This window comes from Equus quagga, chromosome 17 (assembly GCF_021613505.1).
Source record: "Equus quagga isolate Etosha38 chromosome 17, UCLA_HA_Equagga_1.0, whole genome shotgun sequence".
Taxonomy (NCBI): Eukaryota; Metazoa; Chordata; class Mammalia; order Perissodactyla; family Equidae; genus Equus; species Equus quagga.
Window position 1 is genome coordinate 29,437,047 of NC_060283.1, and position 27,324 is coordinate 29,464,370.

Here is a 27,324-nt window from a genome sequence, read left to right on the forward strand (position 1 = left end):
TGTGGTGTGTGGGGTGTGTATGGGGGTGTGTGTGCTGTGTGTGCTGTGTGTGTTTCTGCGGTTTGCATGTGGTGTGGGTGTGTGTGGAGTGTGTGCACACACGCGTGGCGGAGTGGGGAAGCGGGAGCTCTTCTGGCAGAGGGAACAGCGCGCTGGTAGAAAGCTCCGCTGACGGAAGGAGCCGAGAGCAGTCCCGGGGGCCAGAGCGAGGGGAGACAACACGAGAGGAGACGGGTGCATCCGGCAGAGGCCAGATCACTCAAACCCTTTCAAAAATCTGATATTTTTCCTAAACCTTTTTTTTTTCTAAATTCAACAGGAAAACATTAAGGCCTTTTAGACAGAGGAATAACAATGCTATTTCCATTTTCTGCTTGTTTTATGGACAAGAAAATAAAAACAGGAATGGCACTTGAAGCAACAGGCCAGGTGGGAGACTTGCTTCAGTGAAGGATGGTGAGGACCTGGACGGAGTCAGCGGCTCCCAGCCCTGCAGGGGCACTTGGCAATGTCTGGAGACATTTTTGATGGTCATGACTGGGGGGTGCTACTGGCAGCTGGCGGGTAGAGGCCAGGGACGCTGTGAAACATCCCCAAAATGCACACAACAGCCCCTCACAACAAAGAATATCCAACCCAAAATGTCAATAGCACCAAGGAAGGCAAACCTGGACTAGAGAATGCAAAGGCATTAGATTCCAGACGCATTTTTAAGCTGAAATGACCAGGAATTCCAAAGAGATTAAGTAGAGAGAGTGAGAGGAAAAATAATCCAAAATGGCTTTTAGATTTCCCTCTTGAGTAACAAGTCATGAAAACATGTTGAATGGAAAGATATCAAAATTTCTGTTTAGGAGATAGACTCAATTGCTTAGTTTAAAATTTCACATCAACTATTTACCAACTGTGCATAGCAAGATACACCAGCGCTCTGTGTCTCAGTTTCCCCCGTCTATAAAATGGGGTGACAATGGACCGACTGCAAAGGTATATGATGAGGATGGACGACTCCACCAGGTAAAGTGCTTCCAACATGCTGGCATGTGGTCAGCACTACAGTGTCAGTTACTTTTGTTGCTGTTATTGCTACAGTTGTTAATAATATTATTATCAGAGTCTAGACCTCTTGAGAGCTATCAAGATGGGACACGTGAATCTGGGAGGCATCAGCATAGTGATGGCTATGCCAACATAGATGGCATTTAAAGCTTTGAGACGAGTGTGAAGCTAGAGAAAATGTCCAGGACTGAACCTGCAGTAATTGATTGTTAGGATACGGATGTTGAGGGCATGAGGAGAAACCGGCCAAGGAGACCGAGAAGTATCAGACAATGATGTAAGAGGAAGTCAAGAAGGAAAGCCTCTCAAGGAGGGGATGCTCAACTAGGTTGATTAAGAAGAGGATAGCAAAGTACCTCTTGAATTTCAAGGTCACTGGGAACTTTGACAAAGACAACCTCAGTCAAGAAGTGGAGACGGAAGCCAGTCTGGAACGAGTTGAAGACTGAATGGGAGACGAGGTAGGAGAGCATTGGCTAAGAAGAGCGAACTGTGGAAGATGGTTAAGTTAATGAAGGATGGGATTTTTTTAAATTTTTGCTTTATTTTTAAGATAAATATGACTACACTGGTGGGAATAACATGGTGGAAGAGGAAACACTCGCAATCTAGGAGGGAAAAGAGATAGGTCAATGATCAAAGTCCTGGAGAGGATGTGAGGAGACAGGGCAGAGCGGCCTCTGGTTAGATGAGAGATGCTTTGAGCTTTGACACGGGGCGCTAGCAGAAGATGAACACCGTGGAGTCAGGTCTGCAGCTTTTATGTTAGGAAATGAAGGCAGTACACGTCTGGTCATCTTTATTTTCTTCATGAAGGACGGGGGGCGGGACCGGCAGAGGTAAGTAGAGGAAGAGTGTCTTTTGACAACGAAATAGTCACCTCGGAACTGGGAAGGCTTCTAGAGAAAAGTGGTAGGATTACTAGACATCTTTTGAGACTTGTGATCATGAATTTTAAGTGAAACCCATGAACTTCCTTCTTTGATTTTCTCCTGCAATATCTCAGTTGTTGAGATATAAGTGTAGAAAAGTAGAAGGTAGGATGTCAGATTCACTGAGCAGTTGGAGTTTTGCCAGGTGAATAGGACAGTGGACGAGGGTATTTGCAAGAGTGACTATAATGGTGGGCCACGAAATCTAAGCTGGGATCAGGCAGGATGTGAAGACAGCAGAGAGCTCATGTGTGGGGAGAGAGTGGTGTGGTGACAAAGGATTTGCCTCTGAGTTCTAGGAGATGATAGAGGAGGTGAGACGAAGATAGGAGGTGACGGCCAGAGAGAGGGGTGTTGACATCCAGCTTCCAAAGGTAGTATACTTTCTGGTGATGACAGTGTCCCAGGCCTGAATAGACAAGCGAGTGGCTGACGTGGAGTGGAGGGGTGGTGATCAGACATGAGGGGATCAAAGAATTAAGGAACTAAACATCACTGGGTCACTGAGAAGGATAACGGGATTCAACTTTGAGAGGAGGCAGAGGCTTAAGTCCTCAGATAACAAAGTATGACCAGCACAGTGGGCATTGAGGAGGGAGGGAGGGAGGGGAGAGAGAGAGTGGTTAGCAAGAGGGCATACATCTTACAAAGACAGGAGGGAACAACAGGACACTTCCTCCCCTCCAGGACCTGAAGTAGAGGGGTGTGAACGAATACAGAGCTTCTGGTGGGGACTGGGAGGTGAGTGGTGGACTCACAGGCTGCCTGGTCCTGCTAGGGCAGCAGGTGGGGTTCAAGAAGAGGTCAGGCCGCCTTCCAGCCCCGTCTCACATGGCAAAGTCTGATACACAACGTGAGGTGCCTGCTTGGAGAAAGCGCCTCCACTCCCACCCCCGCCCCACTTCCAGAGCAGAGGGAGGGTTTCACGAGTTCACAGACTAAAAAGAAGCATGAGCAAGCTAACTAGGCGGCATGAGCGGTTTAAACAAAAGTGCACACTTAGTGCCAATGTGGGTTAGGCCAAGGCTGCTTTTAGGACCCTTACTGTTTCTGAGAGCATCCTTGGCAGCATTCAGGTTCAAAACGCGGTTTTAAGTTTTGTTTTAAATACCCTAGGCTCAAAACACCTTATAGGTATTGTCAGAAAAAAAAAGAAATTGTCCAATTAACACCCCAAAGCTGTTCACAGCAACTGTCCAAGATCAGGGATAGCACTGTAATAATAGTTAACATTTATTTAGTGCTGACCGTGTCCTGGGCACTGTTCTAAGCAATGTTCCTTTGTTATTGCATTTAACGTTCACAAAACCTTTATGGGTTTATCCCATTTTACAGATTGGGAAAATGAGACACTGGAAATACTTGTCCAAGGTTACCAGCTGTGAGGGGTGGAGATGAGATGGTCTGCAGAGCTTGCAGTACTAACCATTTGGCAATACTGCCATATACTGTAAACACCAGTGCATTTACTCTCATTTCGGCGTACAGAGCAGACATCACTGGTCAACCACAGAACAATCCACCGAGCTTGATCCCTAATCCGTTGCTCTGGGAGCTCTCATCGTTGATGAACGCTGGTACTGGAAATGAAATCTCCCTGCCAGGCCCACCCGAGACCCTCCTCCCTTGCTTGGCCCTCTTCTCCAACTTTGCCTCTGCCCTGCTCCCCAGTTCGGTTTTGCTTTCCCTCTGGCCCTCTACACTTGGTGTATGCTCTTGGTCCCTCTCACGTCTGACTCAGGCTGACTTGCCCCCAGGTCCCTCTGCCCTCTGTGTGCTTCCTCCTTAGCCCCACCCCATCACGAGCTCTCAGTGATTCCGGCGGTGACGATGAGGCACTGAGGTGCAGAGGGAACCTGGCGACACGGGCAGGACAGAAGAGGAAAGGTCTCGGTGCAGAGCCATCCTCGAAGCCTGAGCCCCGAGCCGTCTGTAAGGATTTCTGCGTGAGCAGTGCAGATGCAGAGCTCCAGATGTGGTGTGTGGTCCGAAGCCCCTGCCGTTGGAAGTATAGCGCTGAGTTATGCTGTTTGTATCTTTTAAAATGACCACCACCAACCCCTATTTTAGTCAACTGAATGGTAAACATAAGAACAGTTTTTAATTTTGGAGGAAAACCTTATATATTTGTTGTGCGACAAAGATGCTAATTGGAGGATTGAAAAGTAGTGGATTCTAACTAGCTGTGTAATGCTGGAAAGTCACTTAGTCTCTCTGAGCTGCGGTTGGTAAAGTGTGCCAATTAAATGTACGGCCTCTCTGGCCCCTTTCAGCCCCAGCCGTCTGTATCCATGTAGCTGAGCTTCAGAGGCTCTTGTTGTCTGTTTTGCAGGGCCACTGACTGCCAACAGCGTCTCCCCACTTACTCCCAAGAGTCACCAGGAGATGCCCCACATAGACTCGCAGGAGTTCTGTTGGTTTCCACAGGCCACGTGATATCTTTCTTTCCTGGGAGGGCTCTGCCCCCCGTTTTGCCTACTGCTATGGCATGTGGTGTTCCCTGAGTTGCTGGCTCTGTGGGGTCTGAAGTCTGTCAACCATCACCACCGCCACGGCCACAGGGTATAAATGTCCTCACGGTGTCAAAGCTCTTTTAGGATTTGTATGCTCTAGTGTTGAAACCTAAAGCAGGACTGCCGGAGTCCACTGCTGACATCCAAACCCTGGGAAGCGTCGTCAACTCACTGTGGAAACCTCGCAGGCACCACTCAAATTCTCGACTGTAGGTCAGTCTCCTCTCTATTTCCACAAAGAGCAATACGAGTTGACAGAACACCCAAGACCCACAAAATAGAGGACTGCTCTTATCCACCCCTAGAAACCACTATCTGAGAAGGCAGAACAGGCTATACCCAGAGGCCCAGTGAGTCCCAGATCATGCGAGTTAGCTCAGGAGCCCCACTCACAAAATACACACCAGTTTGACATCAGCTAAGCCTCATCCCGGGCGACAGACCTCAGCCTCACACAAGGACTGAGGGGTGTATTAGAGATGAGCAAGAGTCACGGAGCGCAAGGACATCCTGCTGGACCAGTCTCACCGTGAAGACAGAGCATTCGACGCAGGAAGTGCAGACAATGTGGTCAAAATTTTCACTAGGAAGAAAATCCCTTCACCGCACAGAATTTCTCTTTAATTTTTCTTAAGGTGGTAGGTTGCTAATTTTAGCCCTTCACATACTTTCCCAGCAGTAAATTGAATTTACTGTACATCCTTCCAGGTCCGGTGGATTCAAAAAGATGATGACCTTGAAAATCCCAGCTCCGTTACATACTTACTGGTTGTGTGACGGTGAGCAAAACTGTCAAACCTTCTAGATCTTAGTTCACTTATTTATAAAGTGGGGTTTTTATGAGGATTAAAAAAAATCTATGCAAAACACCTGGTTCAGGATCCCACACAGGATGGGTGTTCAGTCTGTCAGCTTCCTCCCCTCCTAGCAGAGTCATCAGAAGACACCAGCGCCAGTTCTGCTGTCAGACACACAGCACACCCTCCCAAGTGTGAGTGCCGTTCCAGCTCAGCAGACGCCCGTCTGAGGAAAGCCGGTAGAAACCCCCACGGTGCTAGGTTTCTCTCCTGGTAAGCAGCTCGCTTCCCATCACTTTACGTCAGGTGAGCCCCCCAAATGAGTCAGGCTACGTACAGGAGCAAATTCGGGAACCACACCCAAAAGAGAGGCTTCTTGACTTTTCATGAGAAGCTGTCAGTAACACCAAAAACAGAGCTTGCGGGACTCACGGGGAGAAAACCCCGAACTCCCAAGTTACCCCAAGCTACCTCTGAATTCATATGCAAACCCAAGGGCTTAGTTCATTTTTTGTGTGAATTCTATCCACAGCATTTAATGACTGCTGAGTCACTGGACAACATTCAAACCTTGCAAACTTGTGTGTGTGGGGGGGGGGGTGGGGAGGGGTACAGCAAGACGGCCCAATCTTAGGTAAACAGGCAATACCAAATTAAATTTAAAATAACACTCCGTTTATTGGTCATTTAGAAGGTGATTATTTACTTTTTGAAAACATCTACCATTTAAAGTCTGACTCTGATTTTCATGAAAATTTTCAAGAATTTATCCGTTGTGTAGAAATGGGCACATCTCTATCCGTCTCAGCCGTTCCGGGTGCAGCTGCAGCAGGGCAGAGAAGAAAGCGCGTGGAGTCACAGTGAGAAGACTCGAGCGCTGGTCCTGCCCCTTACTGCAGGATTTGGGGCAAGTTTCTGAGCCTCAGAGGTTTCACTATCAAGGAGGGAGAATGCCTGCTCCACATATCACACAGGGTTCCAGGACAACAGGTATATGAAAGTACACAGACAACTGTAACACATTATACAGTCTTAGATTATTTTTTAAAGTAACTGTTAATCCCTTACATTTGCCCAATAGCCCTGGTACTAATTTCTTGAATTAATTTTGTTGGTCTGTGTTTGCATTCCCTCCAAATTAATGCATTTTTTTTTTAAAGCTACAGCCTTTCAAAATAAATGCAAAAGTCTACATTCACAATTGGTTGGCTAGAATGGTTACACAGTGTCTAATGATTATCTATCTAGAAATACGGTTTTCCTCCGTGAGGGACATTGTTTGCGGAAATGGTCACAATTGTTCCCTTCCCTGTACTAAGCTCTTTGCAATGCCACTTTGCAGCTCTTCCCTTCAGAAGGTGGCATCTATTTCCCACTCCTTGAATCTGGACTGGCTTTGTGACCTGCTTAGGCCAACAGCATGCTGCAGAAGTGACAGTGTGCCGGTTCTGAGCCTTGGTCTCAAGACATAGAGTAGCTCCCATTCTCACTCTTGGAACCCTGTCACCACCGTGTTGACGAGCCTGGGTTAGCCTGCTGGTTGAGGAGAGGCACACGATCCACACCACCCTCCTTGACCCAGTCAATAAACAGCTAACAGCCATACATGTGACTCAGGTCATCCCAGACCAGGCAGCACCCACATGACTACCAGCTGAATACAGATGCACGATTGAGCCCAACCAGGATCAACTAGGCAAGACTCAGAGAAGCAGAAGCACCCACGCGCTCTTAGACTTGTGAGTAATGATAAACGATTGCTGCTTTAAGCTACTAACTTTTTGAGTGGTTTCTAACACAGCAGTGGATAACTGGTACAAGAGTTTTCTATATTATTAAAAAGAGGACTCTTCCCAACACAGCAGACTGAGGTAATAGAGATGGGGTCCCTCCCAGTATAAAACCAAAAGAATGCTGGCTGAAATATATGACCAAGTTCAAGAGAAAGAGGAAATCTCTCAGTGTAAGTCAAGAAAAACTCAAAGACACAGCAGTAAGCAAGAGCTGATGTTGTAGCCTATGGACACAAAACTTTGAACACAGGTATAGGCATTAGGGACTGAGGACCAAAGTCTGAATGCCGACACAGGGACAGGAATTTGCCTGTGGGGAGCTAAAACTGAAAATCTCACTGTATTAAACTTAGAGGCTCAAAAAGATGCCCTTTCCATGAAAGGAAGACTATAAACTTTAGTCTGCTGACCCAGGGAAAGATAAAGGGCGCCTGCCATTTGCTGAGGTCATAGGTGAAGAAAAAAGTCGCCCTTGAGATATAAACACCCCAGGCCTGTACCAAGCAGGTGTGGTGGCTGAATTTACACTACGTGTGTTGTGTGGAAATCATCTCCAAGGAATTAACGTTAAAACCAACATAGAACCACTGAAGCCCTGGAAGCAGAAACTAAAACAAAACATTTCTTTACAAACTCTTCCAAAATCCAGGGTGCCTGGGCCTCCTGCTGAAGATAAGCTCACAACATCAGAAGAAGCAAATTAATAAATTATGTGAGTAAATGCACTACCATAAGAGAGAGTCATGAGGCACTGTAAACCAGAAAGCTAGCATCCTAGGATCTAAAAGACACAACAAAATAAGTATGTTTCCAGCAATTAGGGAGTTTTAAAAGAGGGCAGAAGGAGGAAATAAGACTCATAGTGAAAGAAGAGGATAGTACAGCGAAAGAAAAGACAGACTTGAAAAAGAACCAAAAGGAAATGCATCAATAAAATAAAGAACTAATGCGATAGTAGACACAGCTGCTGAGAAAATTAGTGAACTGGAAGATAAACTGAGGAAACTATCTATAATATATCACAGAGAACAGATGGCAAACACAAATGAGGAGACAGAAAATATGAGGCTAGATTGAGAAAATCCAGTAGATACAAAATCAGGCTGCCATCTGCCCAACTCTAAAAGCTACCATTCACAAGGAATACAATGGAAAGGATGTTTCTTGGATTTTTATAACATGTCAGCCTTTATTTAATTACAATTCCAGAAGGTGAGAATATGGAAGATGGGGATAAAGTGATAATTTTTAAAAAGATAATAGGTAAGAAATTTTCAAAGTTGAAGAAAGACACAAGTTCTCGGTTTTCAGACAGAAAAAGTACACAAGAGTCCTGGTCAGAATAAATAAAAATAAATGCACACCTAAACAATTTGTGAGGAAAATGAAAAAAAACAATGACAATGAAAAATAAGCAGAAAAAAAGGCGATTACCCAAAAAGTCATGGGCAATCAAAATGACTGAAGGCTTTTTATCAGCAACAGTGCATGCCAGAAAACAATGAAATATCTTTAAAATGCTGAGGCAACAGTTCTGTCAGTTAAAAATTCTAAACCCAGGGGCTGGCCTGGTGGTGTAGTGGTTAAGTTCATGTGCTCCACTTCAGTGGCTTGGGGTTCCCAGGTTCAGACCCCGGGTGCAGACTTACACGCCACTTGTCAAGCCATGCTGTGGTGTCCCACATAGAAACTAGAGGAAGACAGGCACAGATGTTAGCTCAGGGACAATCTTCCTCAAGCAAAAAGGAGAAGATTGGCAAGAGATGTTAGCTCAGGGCCAATCTTCCTCACCAAAAAAAAAAAAAAAAAAAATCTAAACCCAGATACATTTTCATTCAACAATAAAGCATCGTTCATTCACACAATGGAAGCTCACAGTGAAGAGAGTATCATAATACATTCTTAAGTTAAAAAAAAGTACCTTTCTGTTAAGAAGGAGGGAGAGTAAGTATATATCTTTGATTTAGAGTAATAGCATATAAAACACTAGAAGACTACCCAAGGAATGAATATCATTGGTTACCTGTGGAGGAAGGGAAGAATCAAATGGATGAGAACAGGAGTCAGAGGAAAACTTTTTCACTGATAATACCATCGATTATCCCATTAAAATTTTTGTTTGATGGGCAAATTCGTAGAGAGACACAACCAACCAAGACTGATTCATGAAGAAATAGAAAATTTGAACAGACCTGTAACTAGAAAGGAGATTGAACAAGTAACCAAAAACTTCCCAACAAAGAAAAGCCCAGGACCAGATGGCTTCATTGGTGAATTCTACCAAATATTGAGAGAATTAACACTAATTCTCCTCAAACTCTTCCAAAAAATTAAAGAGAAGGGAATACCTCCAAATTCATTCTATGAGGCCAGCATTATTCTGATACCAGAGATAGACAAAATGCTACAAGAAAAGCAAACTACAGACCAAAGTCCCTGATTAAAATAGATGCAAAAATCCTCAACAAAATATTAGGAAACAGAATTCAATAGCACATTATAAGGATTACACTCTATGACCACGTGGAATTTGTTTTTGGAATGTAAGGATGGTTCAACATACAAAAAGCAATCAGTGTAATTCACCACACTGGCAGAATGAAGGAAAAACCCACAGGATCACCTCACATGATGCAGACATGATGCCTTTGACAAAATTCGATACCCCTTCATGGTAAAGAAAAAACTGTCAACAAAATAGGAATAGAAGGAAACTACCTTAACATAATAAAGGGCATAGATGAAAATCCAACGGCTAACATTATATTAAATTGTAAAAGACTAGAAGCTTTTCCTCCAAGGTCAAGAAGAAGACAAGAATGCTCACTTTTGCTAATTCTATTCAACATTATACAGGAAGACCTAGCCAGAACAACTAGACAAGAAACAGAAATAAAAGGCATCCAAATCGGAAAGGGAGAAGCAAAATTATCTCTGTTTGTAGATGACATGATGTTTTATGGAGAAATCCTAAAGATCACATACACACACCCAACTGTAAGTACTAATAAATAAATTCAGCAAAGTTGCACGACACAAAATCAATACACAAAAATCCATTGCATTTCTAAGTACTAACAATGGACAACTGGAAAGGGAAATTAAGAGAAACAATCCCATTTACAGTAGCATCAAAAAGAATAAAATGCTTAGGAATAAACTTAACCAAGGAGTCAAAAGACTTGTATGTGGAAAACTACAAAATGTTGCTGAATGAAATTAAAGAAGACACCAAGAAATGGAAAGACATCTAGTGTCCAAGGATTGGAAAACTTAATGTTGTTAAGACGTCAATACTACCCAAAGTGATCTACAGATTCAATGCAATCCCTCTCAAAATTCCAATGATGTTTTTTTCTAGAAGTAGAAAAATCCATCCTAAAATTCATATAGAATCGCAAGAGACCCCAAAGAGCCAAAACAATCTTGAAAAAGAAGCACAGTGCTGGAGTTCTCCCACCTACTGATTTCAAAACTTATTACAAAGCTGCAGGAATCAAAACAACGTGGTGCAGGCGTAAAGACAGATATGTGGAACAATGGAAAACAACAGAGAGCCCAGAAACAAAGACTCTCTTACACGGTAAGAGGATTTTCGACAAGGGAGGCCCAGACCATTCGATGGGGGAAAAGACAGTCTTTTCAACAAATAGTGTTGGGAAAACTGGATATCCACACGCAAAAGAATAAAGTTGGACCCTTATCTTACACTATCTACAAAAATTAACTCAAAATGGATCAAACACCTATACATAAGAGCAAAACCTATAAAACTCTTAGAACAAAACATAGGGAAAAGATTCATGACATTGGATTTGGCAATGATTTCTTAGATGTGACATGAAAGGCACAGATGATAAAAGAAAAGCATAGATAAACTGGACTACATCAAAATTAAAAACTTTTGTGCATCAAAGGACACAATCAACAGAGTGAAACGGCAATCCACAGACTGGGAGAAAATATTTGCAAGTCATATGGCTCATAAAGGATTAATATGCAGAATATACAAAGAACTCCTACAACTTAACAACAAAGAAACAAACAATGCAATTAAAAAATAGGCAGAGGGCTTGAATAGACATTTCTTTAAAGTACACAAATGGCCAATAAGCACATGAAAAGATGCGCAACATTACCAATCATTAGGGAAATACAGATCAAAACCACAATGAGATACCACTTCACACCCATTAGGATGCTACTATAGAAAACAAAACAAAGAGCCAGCCCTGATGGCCTAGAGATTCCAGTTCAGCGCCCTCTGCTTTGGTCGCCCGGGTTCGGTTCCCTGGTGCAGAACTACACCACTCATCTGTCAGTAGCGATACTGTGGTGGCAGCTCACACAGAAGAACCAGGACTTATAAGTAGAATAGACATCTATGTACTGGGTCTTTGGGGAGGAAAAAAGAGGGAGGAAGACTGCCACAGATAGCTCAGGGTGAATCTTTCCCAGCAAAAACCAAAACAGAAAATGGCAAGTGTTGGCAAGGGTGTGGAGACACTGCAACCCATGTGCACTGTTGATGGGAATGTAAGATGGTGCAGCCCCTATGGAAAACAATATGGCAGTTACTAAAAAAATTCAAAAGAGAATTACCGTACGATCTAGCAATTACATTTCTGGGTATATAAGCAAAAGAATTGAAAGCAGAGGCTCAAGGAGATATTTGTATGCTCATATTCATAGACCATTATTCACAACAGTCAAAAGGTAGAAGTAATGTGTCCATGGATAGATGAACTGATAAACAAAATGTGGTCTACACACATAACGGAATATTAGTCAGTCTTCACCTTTAAGACATTACGCTAAGTGAAATAAACCAGTCACAAATGGACAAACATTGTACGACTCCACCTACATGAAGCCCCTAGGGTCGTCAAATTCATAGAGACAGAAAGGAGGATGGTGGGTGCCAGGGGCTGGGGAGGGAGAAAATGGGGAGGTGTGTAAGGGGTATGGGGCCTCAGTTTCCCGTGATGAAATGAGCTCTGGAGATGGGTAGTGGTGATGGGTGGACAACAATGTGAGTGTCCTGGATACCACTGAACTGTGCACTTAAAAATGCTAAGATGGTACATTTTACATCATCTGTATTTGACCGCAATTGAAGAAAAAATTACCAAGTATGCTCCATGGACAAGTTCAAGAGGTAGAGATTAACCCAAAAGGTCAAAGTAAAGTATTTCTACCCAAATGGGAAAAATTTTGTTTGCTTTTATTAAAAACCATTTCACAAAGAACACCTTTGAAAATTTACAACATGGCACAAGAAATAAATGTTCACTGTAGAAAATTCAAAAAGTACAGGCAATCAAAAATAAGAAAGGATGTAAAAAAAATCACCTGTCATATTGCCACCAAAACGTGTATATCCTTTAAATGTATTTTATATATATACGTGTGTGTATTTATTTATATATATACAAATATATCATATACGTATGTATATGTGTAAATGTATGTATATTTATATACGTATGTTACATTCATACAGATAACACAAATTTGATTGAAGATATTACAGATTCTTACCTGCATGCACCAGTCCTGCCACTGTATTTGTAGCCACAGTAACTGGATATCAGCTACACTTATACTGACGTCTACATGTACTAAAAGGTAATATTACCAGTGAGAATTGTTATCTGTGGTACAGACAGGGCTGAAAAGACAAGGATGGTCCTTTCACTCTGGGGACCAGTTTACACATGAAGGCTGTTTTATCTCCAATACACCTCTCAACATTTTTATGATGAACATTTTCAAATAGTCAGCTGAAATACTTTCAGAGTGAACACTGTATATCCACCACCTAGGTTCTACCACTAATGTTTTATGATACTTATTTTATCACATACATATCTATTCTCTTCTCCATCTATCAATCCACCTTATTTTTGGATGCATTTCAAAACAAACTGCAGATGTCAACACATATCACCCTAAATACTTCAGCATGCATATTAACTTCATAGTTTTTCCTTTTGATACACGATTTAGATACAATGAAATGCACAAATCTTAAGTGCACAGTCATTGAAATTTGACAAATGCATATAGCTGTTTAACCTAAACTTACCAAACTCTAGTACATTGTCATCACCCCGGGAAGTTCCCTCATGCCCCTTCCCCATAGCCCTGCCCTCACTGCCCAGAGGCAACAAGCACTCTGATTCTCTCCCACCATGGTTAGTTTTGCCCTTTGCAGAATTTCATGGAAGTACAGTCAGGCTTCCGCTCAGCATAACTAACGTCTCTGACTCCTGAGCTCAGACAGAAGAGTCTGGGGACAATTGAATTTCTTTCTGGGCTCCAGTGAGGGCAGGACACCCATTTGATGCTGCTGCCACCCCTGCTGGCCACTTCATGTAGCAGATAGTCATATGTGGGTCTTGCCACAGCCTGTGAGGTTGATGCAAATGCCAGGCCACCAGTCAGTGGGGTCAGAGGAGAGTGGAAATCACAGGCTAGATGTTTACAGACTCTGTGCAGTTAACAGACACCTGCCCGCTCCCACTGGAGAGGGTATAGGGAGCTGTTGGAATAGTCTTGTGCAGTGGTCTCGACATTAACTGTAGAGTATAAATCCACAACTGTGTGTTTATTTTACTGTTCAACAACACTTTTATTTGGCAATAAATCCTTTAGGCAATAGGAGCCAAAAAAAAATTTAACTAAAGTTAAAAGTGTATGTTTAGTGAAAAATTAAATACTAAACTTCTGTATCTCAAGACAATCGATGAGGAAAGTGTAATGTGCACAAAATATGTTTGGCACTTACTACCCAAGTCTCTTACTACTAAGGGTAATATCCTTTATTTACTAAGGGTGTCATAGCAATGTCACCAACACCTGAAACCAGAAGGCACAAATGCACCGTTGAAGAAGCATCAGCACAGACCCAACAGCAAGTGGGTATTTAAGAAACAACAGGACCGCAATGGGTGCAGCTACAGGAAAAACGTGCGTTCACAAATCACTTCATGACGCATGGCTTTTCACTTAGATCAGCTGAATATTCTCCCCATACTAACTTTGCTTGTTTTCAAGTTCAAGTTTCTTGTGCACATTTGAAAAGCGGAGTGGTAGTTATTAGCAAATTGGGAACTTTGCACACAGTTAAAAATTGCCAATTTTACATACTGTCACTTGATACTTCAAATGAAAAATCAGTTTCGTTATTTCCTGATATTGGATTGGTTTTTTTAATCCAACTTATGGAGTCCAAGGAAAGCTCTGGAAGTTCATTCTGTCAAAAGTGAAACACTTGACCTTTTTCTGAATCTTCCTGTAAATTCAATTAAAATTTCTAACAATGATGATAAACTTATTTGCTTTTCCATGGATAATGGAAATGCAAATTTTGGTGAAGCACAGCCACATAGCAGAAACAATGTTCTTACTGAATGAAAACAGCCCATTGAGCAAAATTGTACTTAGAATTGGTTGGGTGTACACACAATCCATAATTTTGTACAAACAAGCCACAATATTTTATCAATAAAAATAGAAGCTAGAGTTGTCAAAATTTACTTACATGCACACACACCCACATGGCAACTAAACTAACAAATTTGTGAGGCAGGCTAATGCTGAAATAAAATTACAATCAATCTTGGCATAGTCATATGACCTTTCTCTTTGCTGCCCATAAGCAATCTCATTTTATATATATATACATATATACACACACATATATATTTTAAGATTAGCCCTGAGCTAACATCCATGCCCATCCTCCTCTATTTTATATGTGGGATGCCGCCCCAGCATGACTTGATAAGTGGTATGTAGGTCTGCGCCCAGGATCCAAACCAGCGAACCCCGGGCTGCCAAAGCAGAATGCAAGAACGTAACCACTGCACTACCGGGCCGGTCCCTGATTTTCAATATTTTTAAGCCTTTGAATTATTATTTTGTAAATCAACCTAAGTGTCCTACAATGTATTGAACTTTGGGTATTTGGAAATGAGAGTGCTAAAATTTGAATTTCATTTAAAATCAGTTGGAAATCTTTAGTATACAATGAATGGAAAGCTCCCTCATGCAGCTTTTCAAGCTTTTGGAGAACTGTCATGAATAAAAACAAAGCTTGTAAACAAGAAGACATTGAAATATATTCTTATTAAAGCAAAAATGGAACTAAACAAATAAGACAATGATCACTCAAATAGTGTATGAAATTTGATTTGGAAAATGGGTAATTGAGTTTGGAGTATCTCAACATGTAGGAATAATATTTTGATGGGACTTCTACCTGTGAAATATTTAGGCTGGAATATTTAGTTATTTCAATATTAAAAAAACAGAATTGAATATATCCTCCATCTAACAGAAATTGCCTTGATCTTTCCAGATACCTCAGCATCTATAAAATCTTTTCTCAATTAAAAATACATTTTTTGGGTTGGCCCAATGGCGTAGTGGTTAAGTTTGTGTGCTCCACTTCAGCAGCCTGAGGTTTGCAGGTTCAGATCCCAGGTGTGGACATACATACTGCTCATCAAGCCATGCTGTGGTGGCATCCCACATACAAAATAGAGGAAGATTAGCACAGATATTAGCCCAGGGCCAGTCTTCCTCAGCAAAAAGAGGAAGATTGGCAACAGATGTTAGCTCAGGGCCAGTCTTCCTCACCAAAATATATGTTTTTTGACTTATTTATAAATAAATATATATATATATTTTATATATATATTACTATAAGTTAGTTGAATATGCCAAGATTTTCAAATTTATTAGCTATAAATTACAACTTTGAAGCTCTCAGGAATTTTATGAAAAAGAAACCCACCAGAAAATGAAAATATACTGAAAAAAAATTATTCAGAAATGCTAGTGACAGTTTTAGAGTTAAAAATGGCTAAGAATCAATAGGCGGAACATAGAGGATTTTTAGGGCAGTGAAAATACTCTGTATGTATGTCCAAACCCATAGAACGCAGAACATCAAGAATGAACGCTAATATAAACGACAGACTTTGGGTGACAACAATGTGTCAGTGTAGGTTAACCACTTGCAATCCATGTTCCACTCTGGCAGGAGACGTTGATAATGGGGAGGCTGTGCACATGTTGGGGCAGGAGGTATATGGGAGGCCTCTATAGCCTCTGCTCAATTTTGTTGTGAACCTAAAACTGCTCTAAAAAATAAAATCTATTAAATAATTTGCAAGCACAAAAAAATGACGTTGCTAACAGTATAATGACCTGATAAATGAAAAATTTATTCAAGCCAGAGAAATTTTATGATCAATCAAGGTATCACATTAATAAAGTATTATTTTTCATATTGTTTAAAATTTTCACACCCAAAATAATACTTTTCTAAATTTACTTTGTTATCTACACATCACAATCACCTATATTACATTTTATAATAAACGATTTTAAAGGAAAAAATGGCTAAGAAGTTGATTAAAGAACATGTACCGAGAATATTTATTCTTATTATGTTATTTTAATGGTTGTATAATCAATATATAGACATTTTAAACTGATTGCATTAATGTACATGGATATGTGTTATTTTCAGTTTATGAGAAATAATTTTTGAAAAATCTTTGACTAGAGCAAGAGTTTTTGTCATTCCATCAACATAACAACACTTTCTCAGTCAACTAATATTTCAAAAATATATAACAAATTAGTTTAGCATTCTTTTCTCTTCCCAAAAGTGTGCTGTCACCTTGAGGGCCCCTAAAAGAATCCCGCGTGTTCTGAACGCAGCTTTAAAATGGGAGTCACCAAGGCAATCCTGAAGGAAGACGCTTGGAAAAGGCCAACTCACGTAAAATGCCCAGCATAATACAGAGAAAATAGTCAGTCAGTCCCATCGACTCAGTTCCCCTGTTTGTAAAAGGCAAGAGTTGGTCCTCAACCAGATCCCACAAACCAGGGGAGGGAGTCACCCGCATGCAGTGCTTTAAACACACACTGAGCCCAAATCTCCGTGAGCGACACCCAGAAATCTGCACTGTAAAAGGCTTCGGGCAGATTCTGACGGACAGCCAAGCTGGAGCCTGCTGGGCCGGCTGACTGCTGCCTCTCTCCTTTGAGTGACCTTCTGTACATCCACAGACGTCTGCTCTACCACATTGTAGAGAACCGGGACACGGCTGCCATTCCAGGACACTCTGAGCATCTGCTCCGTGCGGGACATCACTCTCGAGTATGCGTCCTGCCCTCACGGTGCTGTGTGGCGAGAGGGCTTGCCTGCAGACTGCTTCCCTTTCCTCATGCAGCTTCCGCTCATCAAGGCCTTCCCTGGGGAGGAGGAAATCTTGCTCTTCACTCACGAAGCGAGCAACGAAGCTCCAGACCTTCCATCACCAGACATGGTCCAGTTGCAGCAGGTAGGTGCATATTCATTTCTTTTTCTTTTTTTCTTGACCCTTAAACATCTATTGTATTTTTTTCTCCTGTAAACTAGTTACGTACGCTTGACACAGAGAACATTGAAAAGACAGGAAAGTAAAAAAGTCAAATAAAATAAAAATCACGTAAAATATTGCCTTCAAGAGAAAGGTAATCACCGAGAATATGCTGGTTTGTATATTCTTCTAGTCTCGTTTAATTGCATTTTGTATAGATTTTTTTAAACAGAAGTGGAATTAAATTGTATATATGGCTTTGATTTCCTAAAAAATTAGTATTGTGATCATGTGCAGGGGGCGTTTCTTAAACTGTTCTATCACTACTTTTCCTGGAGATTAAAGTCTCAACGTAGATTTTTTAATGAGTCTCGATGTCTCATTAAAAACTTGGATGCACTCCCTCTGTCACAGCTTATCTGCATAAGTAGTTTTCTTAAAATCAACAGCTGCCACTAACGAGACACAGACATTAACGCCCCACAGCCAAATACATTACGATAGAAACGGTGCCTCCTTCCTGATGTGTTGCACACATGTTGGCTGAGATGTATCAGCTGCTCTGAAGTGCAAGATTAGAAAATTAAATTTCATCTATAATTTCCATAAACCAAAAGTCAAAAGCAAAGCACAGCCATCTGTGTCAGATTTGAACTTGGAAGTTAAGTGTAAATAAGACAGGCCTTGCTTTAAACAAAAGCTGCTGGAATCTGGAAGAGTCTTCTTCTAGCAGAGGATTGCCTGTGAGGTCCACTCCAAAAACACTGACCACTGGGGACAGCTAGTCTCATAATTTTGAGTGTTTAAAGTGCAGCAATTCCAGTTCATGAGCACTAATATAATTTGTGAAAACAATACACCCGAAATTGGCATCAGACTGAAACTCCTTGAGATCTCTCTTCTACTGGAGCGTACGGTTGGCTGACTGCTCTCGGTCATTAAGCTGGAAGGGGCACGGTAGGAGAACACTTTGAGGAGTAGAGCAGAGAGAACCAGGAGATTTAATTATTTCCCATATTTCTCTTTCCTTGCTAGTTAACTAGCAAACATTTCTTTCTCTACCCTATCTCTTTCTTGAGGTCATTCCAGCAATTATCTGCCCTACAGTTTATGCAAAGCTACCTGAATAATTCATAATGCAGATGTTTGCAGCTGTCTTCCATTCCCCTTTGCCCAAGAATAATTAACAATGAAAGATTTTTCAAACATACAGAAAAATACAGAGGTAACTAAAAGCACCCAGATTTAACAGAGGTTAAGACTTTACTGGACACGCTTAATATATTGTAACAAAGCTCTTTAGTCATCACTGCTATATTTACAAGAATATTTGGCCTTCTGCTATAATGTGTCTTATGAACACATCCTTTCTCTGAAGTGGCTGCATAGCTGTCAGCTCCATGGTCTCTGCTGTTCCAAAACGGGGCCCTCCGCAGGGTGGGCAATGAGAACAAGTGGTGCAGGGGTTGCAGCATGGCTTTGGGGCCATACAGAACCGAGTTCCAATCCCTGATGACTAGCTGAGTGAATGTGGGCAAGCGTTTGCACCTGGTTTCTCCCTATAAAATGGGGATAATATCTGCCTCGTGGAGGTGTGCAGCACAGCAGGGCATTACGAGAGCACCCAGCACACGGGCAGCGGTGATTATCAGCTTGTGCGTCTGTTGTGTGTGCCCAAGAACCCTCTTAAAGCTTGGGTCCATCTCCAACTGAAGCTGTATCTACCAGGAACCAGCCAACTGCAATCCAGATCATTAACAACTCCTTCCTTGTGGACTCACTAACACACATCACTTTTGTATGTGAGGTCCAATTTAGCCCAATGAAACGGTGGTCTTTTTTTTTTTTTTAACAACTGGAGGTAACTTGTTCCCATGCTTCTGATTTCAAAAGAATGATGGAATTTTAGAGAGTTTTATAGCACTCACCTTTATGTGAAGTCAAATTAGCCCATGAGATAAGGGAGCAGTTGGTTATAACCATGAAGCAAGCTCCTCACGACCATGACATTAATTGACTTTATTTCTTTGAGCATCTCCATCTCTTTCTATCCTTAGGTTTATCTATTATTTGTCATTAAAGGAAATTGCCTTTAAAAGATCACATTGTTTAACTCAGTGGTTCTCAACCATGGTTGAGCCTCAAACTCACCTGTGTTAAAAAGAAGTCTATCTATCTGTCTGTCTGTCTATCTATCCATCCATCCATCCCAAGGCCCCCACTCAAGGCATACTAGAAACTCTGGGACTGGGAGTGGTGGAGGTGGATAGGATGAGGGTGGGAGGGGTTAATGTTCCACACAGGTGAGGCTGTTATGTCCCCAGGGCTGAGAATCACACTGGGTCAACTGCTTGAAATGGTACCTATCTGGAGAGTAGTTTAGCTTTTGGAATTAATTAGAAGTCTTCTTTTTTCTTCAATAATTTTGTAAGCAGGATACTACAATTCCAAGTCTTCTGTTGCAAATTATGTCTTCCATAGGAATCAAGCATACACATGGTCCATCCAAGCACACTGTAAATCAAAACACATGTGCACAGCTGGAGCAGAAGCATTAGGACCATCTAACTGGATTCCACTGGAACAAGTCTGTGTGACACCATACTGAAGTAATGGCAAACAACCCGCCTAAAGAAAGCGACATGAAGGACAGCCAAAACACAACAGACACTGGGTTTAACTCAATTTTCTTAAAAAAAAAAAAAGTATAATGCACACACTGTATCCTTTTGCCAACCAAAACACACCAAATGTCAAAAACTGGCATAAGAGTACACTGTTTTCCAGACAAGGAACCCAAACTTTTAATGACCAGCGCTTCCAATATTCACCTTCCTTCTCCCCCTCCTTCTTTATTCCCAATAGCTGTATACTCGCTCAAGCTAATCGGGCAGAGAAGTGCATCTGAAGATGGAGACAATTAAGAAACCATGCTTCTCTTTATTTATCAGTTTCCATGGCAAGAGCCAAATAAAAGCCAACTGTGTTCCAAGCAACAAGAGCAAAAGAAGCAACATCTCTCTCGGGCAGGCAGACCTGAGGGAAAGTAACGGTTCTAGGGCCCTATGTGGGCCGATGCTCCGTGCCGTTCCCCAGCCGAGGCCACGGCTCTGAATGGGGCTGGCTACAGCTGAAGACACAACCCCAGAGTCAAGATGCTACCCCTGGACGGTGCCAACGTCTCTATTTTCTTTGCAGGCCTTGTTGCTAAGTTTCTCCTTCAACTGAGTTCCAGAAATCAGACAGTGAACTCTGTGAGGCTTTCCAGGCAACCGAGTCAATCACCAGATCAATTAAACCTGAGAAGGGTCAGAACGCTGGCTGACTTCTTGGAACAAACAAGACCCTAGAATTTGGGCTAGTGAGATACTCAGCAAGTTCTATCCTCACGACTGAGTCAGCAGGGAAAACGGCCCAGACGGTCGGGTCTTGCAGTGCCTGAAGCAGGCCGCTCCACAGCTGGACCCCTCCTCTGAGAAGTCAGGTCCACCAGGCTGATTAGTAACATAACTCCCCTCCGTGCAACTTCACCCTTGTCACCTCTGTCTTGCATTCAAGTGACTTTGCCCATATAAACTGCAGCAGCTGGCTTTCCCTTTCAATAAAGGCTCCAAGTGTCAAATCATTAGTTTCCACAAACCATCCAACCCAATGACAGCCTTCTCCTGATTAACCTCCACGGACTCCCCTCAGAGGAGAGTGGAGAATGAGGCCTAGAGAGAAGAGGAAAGCACGAGTTTCTAATCATTTGCTTTCATTTTTTTAAAGGGAGGAAATTCTCTCAGTGGACTGATTTAGGGCAAAAATGGTGTCTTGGCTTGGACCTGCCCCTGCCTTCATTCACGTTGGTCCTTTCTATTTAAGTTTTTTATAGTAGGTAGGTTCCCCTCTGCCTAAAAACCAAAGATAAAAAACCCAATTCTTTAATTTACTCACATCCTGCTATGCTTTCTCAGGGTATTCATTTTCATACCGAGCCTCATCTCCAGCTTCATCTTCCTGTTTGAAAGAAAGGGGGAGACAGGTCTGCTGGAGGTTGTCCCGACCTCAGAGGGAGAGAACTCCAGGTGCCTCTTCCTAGTAGCCAGTACCAGGGCTGCCCTAGGCTATTTCACAACGTCAGCAGGCTCAATTCTAGAAGAACCGACCGCTTACTTCCCAACCTGCCAGGGCTCAGCGAAGCATAAAGAATAAATTAAGTAAATTAACTGACAAAATCTGGTAACTGCCAGTTCCTGAGAACCCGAGAGAGAAACAGGAAGAGGTATCCTGAGCCTTCAGGGGGATGAAGAGACTATCTTGGTGGAACAGATAAAGGAACAAGGAACTCTCCTCCTGTTCTAGGGGTGGCCCTGTGCTGGACCCTGACTCTAGGAGACCATCCAACCAGCAAGGTTGACAGTTGCCCACAAAAAAGCATAACCCTTGTTCCCTTACAGTGTGAGCCTGTGGACTGGTTTTACTTGAAGGGTAATTTTTCATTCTTTTCTTCCTGTCATGGAAGGTCACACTATGCCTCATCCCAATCTTTAGATCAAGGTTTCGTTACAATGAAATGAACTTTGAGGGTTGTCAAGAAGGAGCCACAAACGGGGGAAGGAGGAAGAGGCAGTAAAGAGGGGCCATAATGCCTACTTGGTTTGGTTGACGAGGATAGTCATGATCTTGGGGGAAGGATGGTGGGGATTTTGTGTAGATACGTTGAGACATGACTACAAAATAAAGGTACCCATTTTACTGCCTAGTTGGTGAAGCCAGTATTACTGTGCTGCCATACTGAATACGTACATAAACCACAGGTCTTCTTATTTATTTATTTAGCCCCAGTTGGAGAATCCACTTCCGTCTCCTCCTATGCAGACCCCCTGGACGACTATGCAGCCACCAGCTACCACCAAAGCAAAGTTGCACGGCCCTCCAAGTACGGGAGCTCTGGCCGGTAGCTATTTGTAATTTTGCCCTCTGAAATCCTTATCGCCTTCTGAGTTCACACACTCAGAAGTGGCATTATATTCTTAGACTATAAACTTACGCTTATTCAGAAAACCTAAGCAAGCAAGGCTAATCAATCTAGAAAATGACTTTGGTCAGCTTGGGATCTCTTTGCCACCTACTGACCTGTCCCTGTAGTGATGTGGTTTGGGGTGGGAAATACTCGAATTATGCTAGATGAGGGAACCCAAGAGGCCAGGCAAAGAGTGCCACTCTCAAGACTAGTTCAGAGAATAAGCTGGGTCTCCAGGGGTCCTCAAAACAGCCGCTCGGAGGCCCGGACGGCCCTATTCTGATCTAGCAGCCTTAGCCTCCTGGAAAGCACATGCCTATCTGAGCCTGACTGGCCCAGTGAGATCTTTGCAGACAAAAAGACACGTTTGTTCATTTATAAAATAGGTCTGTTGAGAACCCCCAAACCCAACGACTCTCTATCAGGAAAGTTCTTGCCAGTTCACTACAGAGAGGTAGTGACAAGAATTTATAATGCCACCTTGATTCCAAGCTCATTGCACCAGGGTCCAAGGTCCTGAATTGGGCCTCTTTCCAATGCTTATTTACCATAGAAAAGTTTCACTGAAATATTATCGAGCGTTCAGTTCTGTGCCCTTCGGGTTTTTTCCATCATTAATCCTCCCGGAGCAGGGTGGGGCTAAACTGAGAACACCAGAATCTAACTGGTTGCAGGTGTCCTTATTCAACCCAGCACATCCATAAGGTAACCCCGCATTTCGGGGGAGACACAAGGGTGCTCTGTGATACAGCTTCAGGCTGCTAGTGGTCACCATCACCAACTTGGAAAGAGCTCTATACACTGATACTCCCAGAGACCTTACCAACCTAATGGCCATGTGGCACACCTGCTGTCGTACAGCATGAAATACTTTTCTTTCCCTTGAGCTAGAAGCACAGCGTGGAAGCCAGGTGTAGATTCTTTGCTACCATGTCGCTGATTTACCTACTGTACTTTCTAACCCAGGGGAGCTATGAATCATCCTTAACTTTTCAGCTAACAAAAACACGTTCCTTTTGACACAATCTCTTCTTTATCTAGATTTATTTGTTCTGAATCCTTAACATTCTTAGGGCATTATTTCTTACTGAAGACAGTTCTCCCTCGATGTTTGTTTAATAATAATTTTTAACTCAAGCTCTTCCTGACAAGTACGCCTGACCTTTCTCAAGGCTTTATATTCTCAGGACTACCTGAGTCACATGTTGACATATTTCCAGCCTTCATCAATCACAGGCAGGTGGCATATTTTCCTGACTCTTTTCTCTCCCAGGGGTCACTGAATAGTGTTAAAATTCGGATTTCTTTCGGAGGTGAGCTCAGAGACAACCTCTTATCTTTTCTTGCCTCTCTTCATATTCATTAGTTTTAATTCCCAGGTAATGCAACAGATCATTTATTCACTCAAACACTAGTTGAGGAATTACCACGTGTCGGGCACTTTGCTGGGTGCTGGAGATAGCTGAAGAAAGGGTCTGCTCTTAGGAAGCTCACAATATGGTGAATGAGATAAGAAAGGTCAGGATCAGACAAAGCAGGAAGTGCTCTAAGGAAAGAGCCACAAGGCATTTAAAGGGGTGCAGAGGAATGCTTGACCCAACCTGGAAGATCCCAGAAAAACCCATCCAAGAGCCAAGAAGAAGTGATGCTTCATCTGAACTTAACTTTAAAGGACAAGTAGCAGTTATTTCGGGTGAGCCCAAACAACAGGCGGATGGATGTGGATGCAGCAGAGGGACATAACTAAAGGAAAGGGTAGGGAGTCCTGGCCAGATCAGGAAGGGCTCTGTCCCTTGGGCTAAGGAATCTGAACTTTATCTTAAAGTAGAGAGGAGCCCCCAAAGTGCCAAGACAGCAGAATTGCAGTGTGGAATGGTATCACGAATGAAGGATAAAATCTCTGCCAAGTTCATAAAATGAGCATGATTCTGTGTCCCCATTTGCTTCATCTGACATTGCTCCTAGGCCCCAGTGACAGCACACAGAGTGTGGGGAGACGAGTCAGGGCTTCGCACCAATTCACAGCGCCAGTCTCTCTCCAGACTCACGGCAATAACCTTCTCCAAGCTCTGAGCTGTGCCTGTTCTGTACCATAGTCTGCCGAGGGGTACAGGAGAGTGATTGTCCTGGAAGCCTTCCTGGAACAGGATCTCTCTGCATAAGGTCATGAAATGAGCGATCCAGGCAGCACGCGTCAGTGAGAAGACAGTGTGTGCGCAGAGACAGAGACACAAGTCAGCAAGCCCCACGCGTGACACGTCAAATACAGAGGGGTGGGGAAGCGGTGGGAAATGTGGTGAAAGAGATCAGAAGATCTGTTGGCTCTCTCTGTTCCATGAGAATGTTGCTGCACAGAATACTGACACATCTCCATGCTGGAGAAGCTAAAGTAGAAAGAAATAGAGTGAACTGTCTCAGAACAAACGTGAGATGGCAGCAATTAATAAAACAAATCACACGGGCTTGCTCGCTTGTTTCCAATCTCTGTTCTCCATGCCCAAGAGCAGCCTGTCCGTCATATCGAGTTAGACATTCTCCCTGCGAAACCATGCATTCACATAGCTGAAGGAAGCTTCGGATGGAAATGTCATTGTTCTAAAAGAAAAAAGCTCCAGTAAGGCCCTGACCGCCTCCCACCGTGCCTCACAGCAGCAGCAGAGCTCACGTGCACTAGGGTACTTACGGCTCACCGAGGACTCGAAACTGCTCAGGGAAACAACCTGACTCCTGATGATCCCTCAACAATTCTTTTCACTTTCTTCTCTGGACACTGGCTTTTTAAATTTTCCAGGAGGAATTGTGGATAAAGCTAATTAATAAATAACAGAATTTTATGAGCGTATGGAAGTTTAGGTTTATCTGATTTCATGCACACCGGCCTCCCTGCTCCACAACCCATAATTTTTTCCCTCATATATATGTTCTTGATGGATTTTTCAAGAATTTAAAAGAAAAGTTTAAACTTTCACTCCAGCTGAGGTTCCTCAGTTTTCATTAATGTCACTGGCCAGGATGCATTGCAGGGACAAAAGCAGTTTCAAGATTGCCGGCTCAGTCACGCTGCCTGCAAGTGAGTCTCAGCCTAGCAAAGAATAAAAAGGTTTGTGTGCCGCTGCTGTCCCCAGACACACCACTATGCTAGTCTGTAACGCCCTCGGTTCCTCCCATTGGGTCACATTTCCTAATACAGCCATAAGGAGACAGGGCTGGATACTGCATGACGAACGCAGGTTCAGTGTGTTTAATGCGACAGGTGTATTTCTACAAACATGTACATAAATGAGGATTTTGTAAGCACCACTTAAAACTATCTGAAGGGTATTTTCTGTGGATCTTCTCATAAAGCAAAAGCTCTTTTGAAAAAAACAACATCATTCCCTACTGCATGTGTTCTAATTGCAGGTTTTCGTGAATTAATTTCAAAACATGATGGAGGTCCCATTCTTTTTCATTTGTTGAGCACGCCCCACACGAACACAAGAACCCAGCACGCTTTGCTGTTAAGCTTTTCTAGACAAAGACATCTGAAAATGTGGGCCACTGAGACCAAAAACTTCCCCATGAGTCAGGAGCCAACCCCAGAAAAGAGCTCATGCTTCCAACTAAGCAGCCCACAGCCTTTCATATCCAGTTCTGCTTTTTCAGTGGTTTCTACGAGTCTAATTCTGGTTAGGAACCGAGAGACTGGCTTGGTTTCTACTTCCATAGGATAGTAGTGACACTACCCAAGATAGCCCATGCTAACAGTGGTAGAAAAAGAAGCTGGTCCCAAGATCTCAAACACAGGAACCCTTTTGCCTCAGCCCCCATTCTACCCTCTACCCCATGAGGTTCCCGAGAGATACAACATAAGAGCAGAGAACGAGGCCAGGTGAAGAATTATTGTTAGTGGGACTCCTGCCTCCAACCCTGACCTGGTGGATCCTGGTGAGCTGGCTTGGGCTATAAGCACTCTTGCCAGAGGAATGGTTCCCACATCTGGTCACACATCATGATCACCTGGGGAGGCATGGTTTTGTTTTGAATTGTAGTTCCAAGTCTCACCTCAGATTTATCGCCAGGGGTGGGATCCTGGATTCTGTATTTTACTTTTTACTTTTATTATTTTTTAAAAAGAGTTTATTTATTATCATTTTTTCTGTGAGGAAGATTTGCCCTGAGCTAATGGCCATTGCCAACCCGCCTCTTTTTTTGCTTGAGGAAGATTAGCCCTGTGTTAACATCCGTTGCCAGTCTTCCTCTACTTTGTATGTGGGTGATGAGTGGAGCTGGTCCACATCTGGGATCTGAACCCACAAACCCCAGGCCACTGAAGAGGAGCACGCGGAACTTTAACCACTCGGCCACAACCCCTGCATCCTGTATTTTAAAAGCATGGCAGATTGGCATGTCTCCCCTGCTCCCACCCCCACTGGCATTAGAAAATCACTGATCTGAGCTGGAAGGCATAAGGCCAGTGGTGCTAGCTTGTACAAACTCGTGAGAGCCGATCGTTAAATTTTCAGGAATTTTGCAAGCCTTCATTAAAAAATTAAATTATATAAGCTTACTATTAAATAAATTATATCAAAAACAAAAATAATACCCAAAGCTCAATACCTCCTAATCATTTACCACATTCTACGATTACCTATGTTCTTGAGGTTTTTACATCTATTGTGCGCGTAACGATGGGAAAGCGATATGACAGTACACAGCTGCCCATCTGTCCCCAACTCTGCCTTCAGTGACACCACATTGGTAGCCTGAGATCAGAGCATTTATATCATGAAAAATCAGCAAGTGCTCAAAATCAGGGCTTGATTTATTGTTGACTGTACCTAGACACAAGAAAGTGGTGGAA

The 27,324-nt window shown here is 42.8% G+C and overlaps 1 long non-coding RNA gene across 1 annotated transcript in view; it reads right to left on the reverse strand.

The window, feature by feature from the left end:
- The window catches only part of LOC124229305 (uncharacterized), a 108,649-nt gene extending 83,066 nt beyond the window's left edge, over positions 1-25,583 (reverse strand). Inside the window, exon 1 of the long non-coding RNA XR_006885851.1 lies at positions 21,413-25,583. This is a non-coding gene — a long non-coding RNA (uncharacterized LOC124229305). The remainder of the gene's footprint in view (positions 1-21,412) is intronic.
- Positions 25,584-27,324: the final 1,741 nt, after the last annotated feature.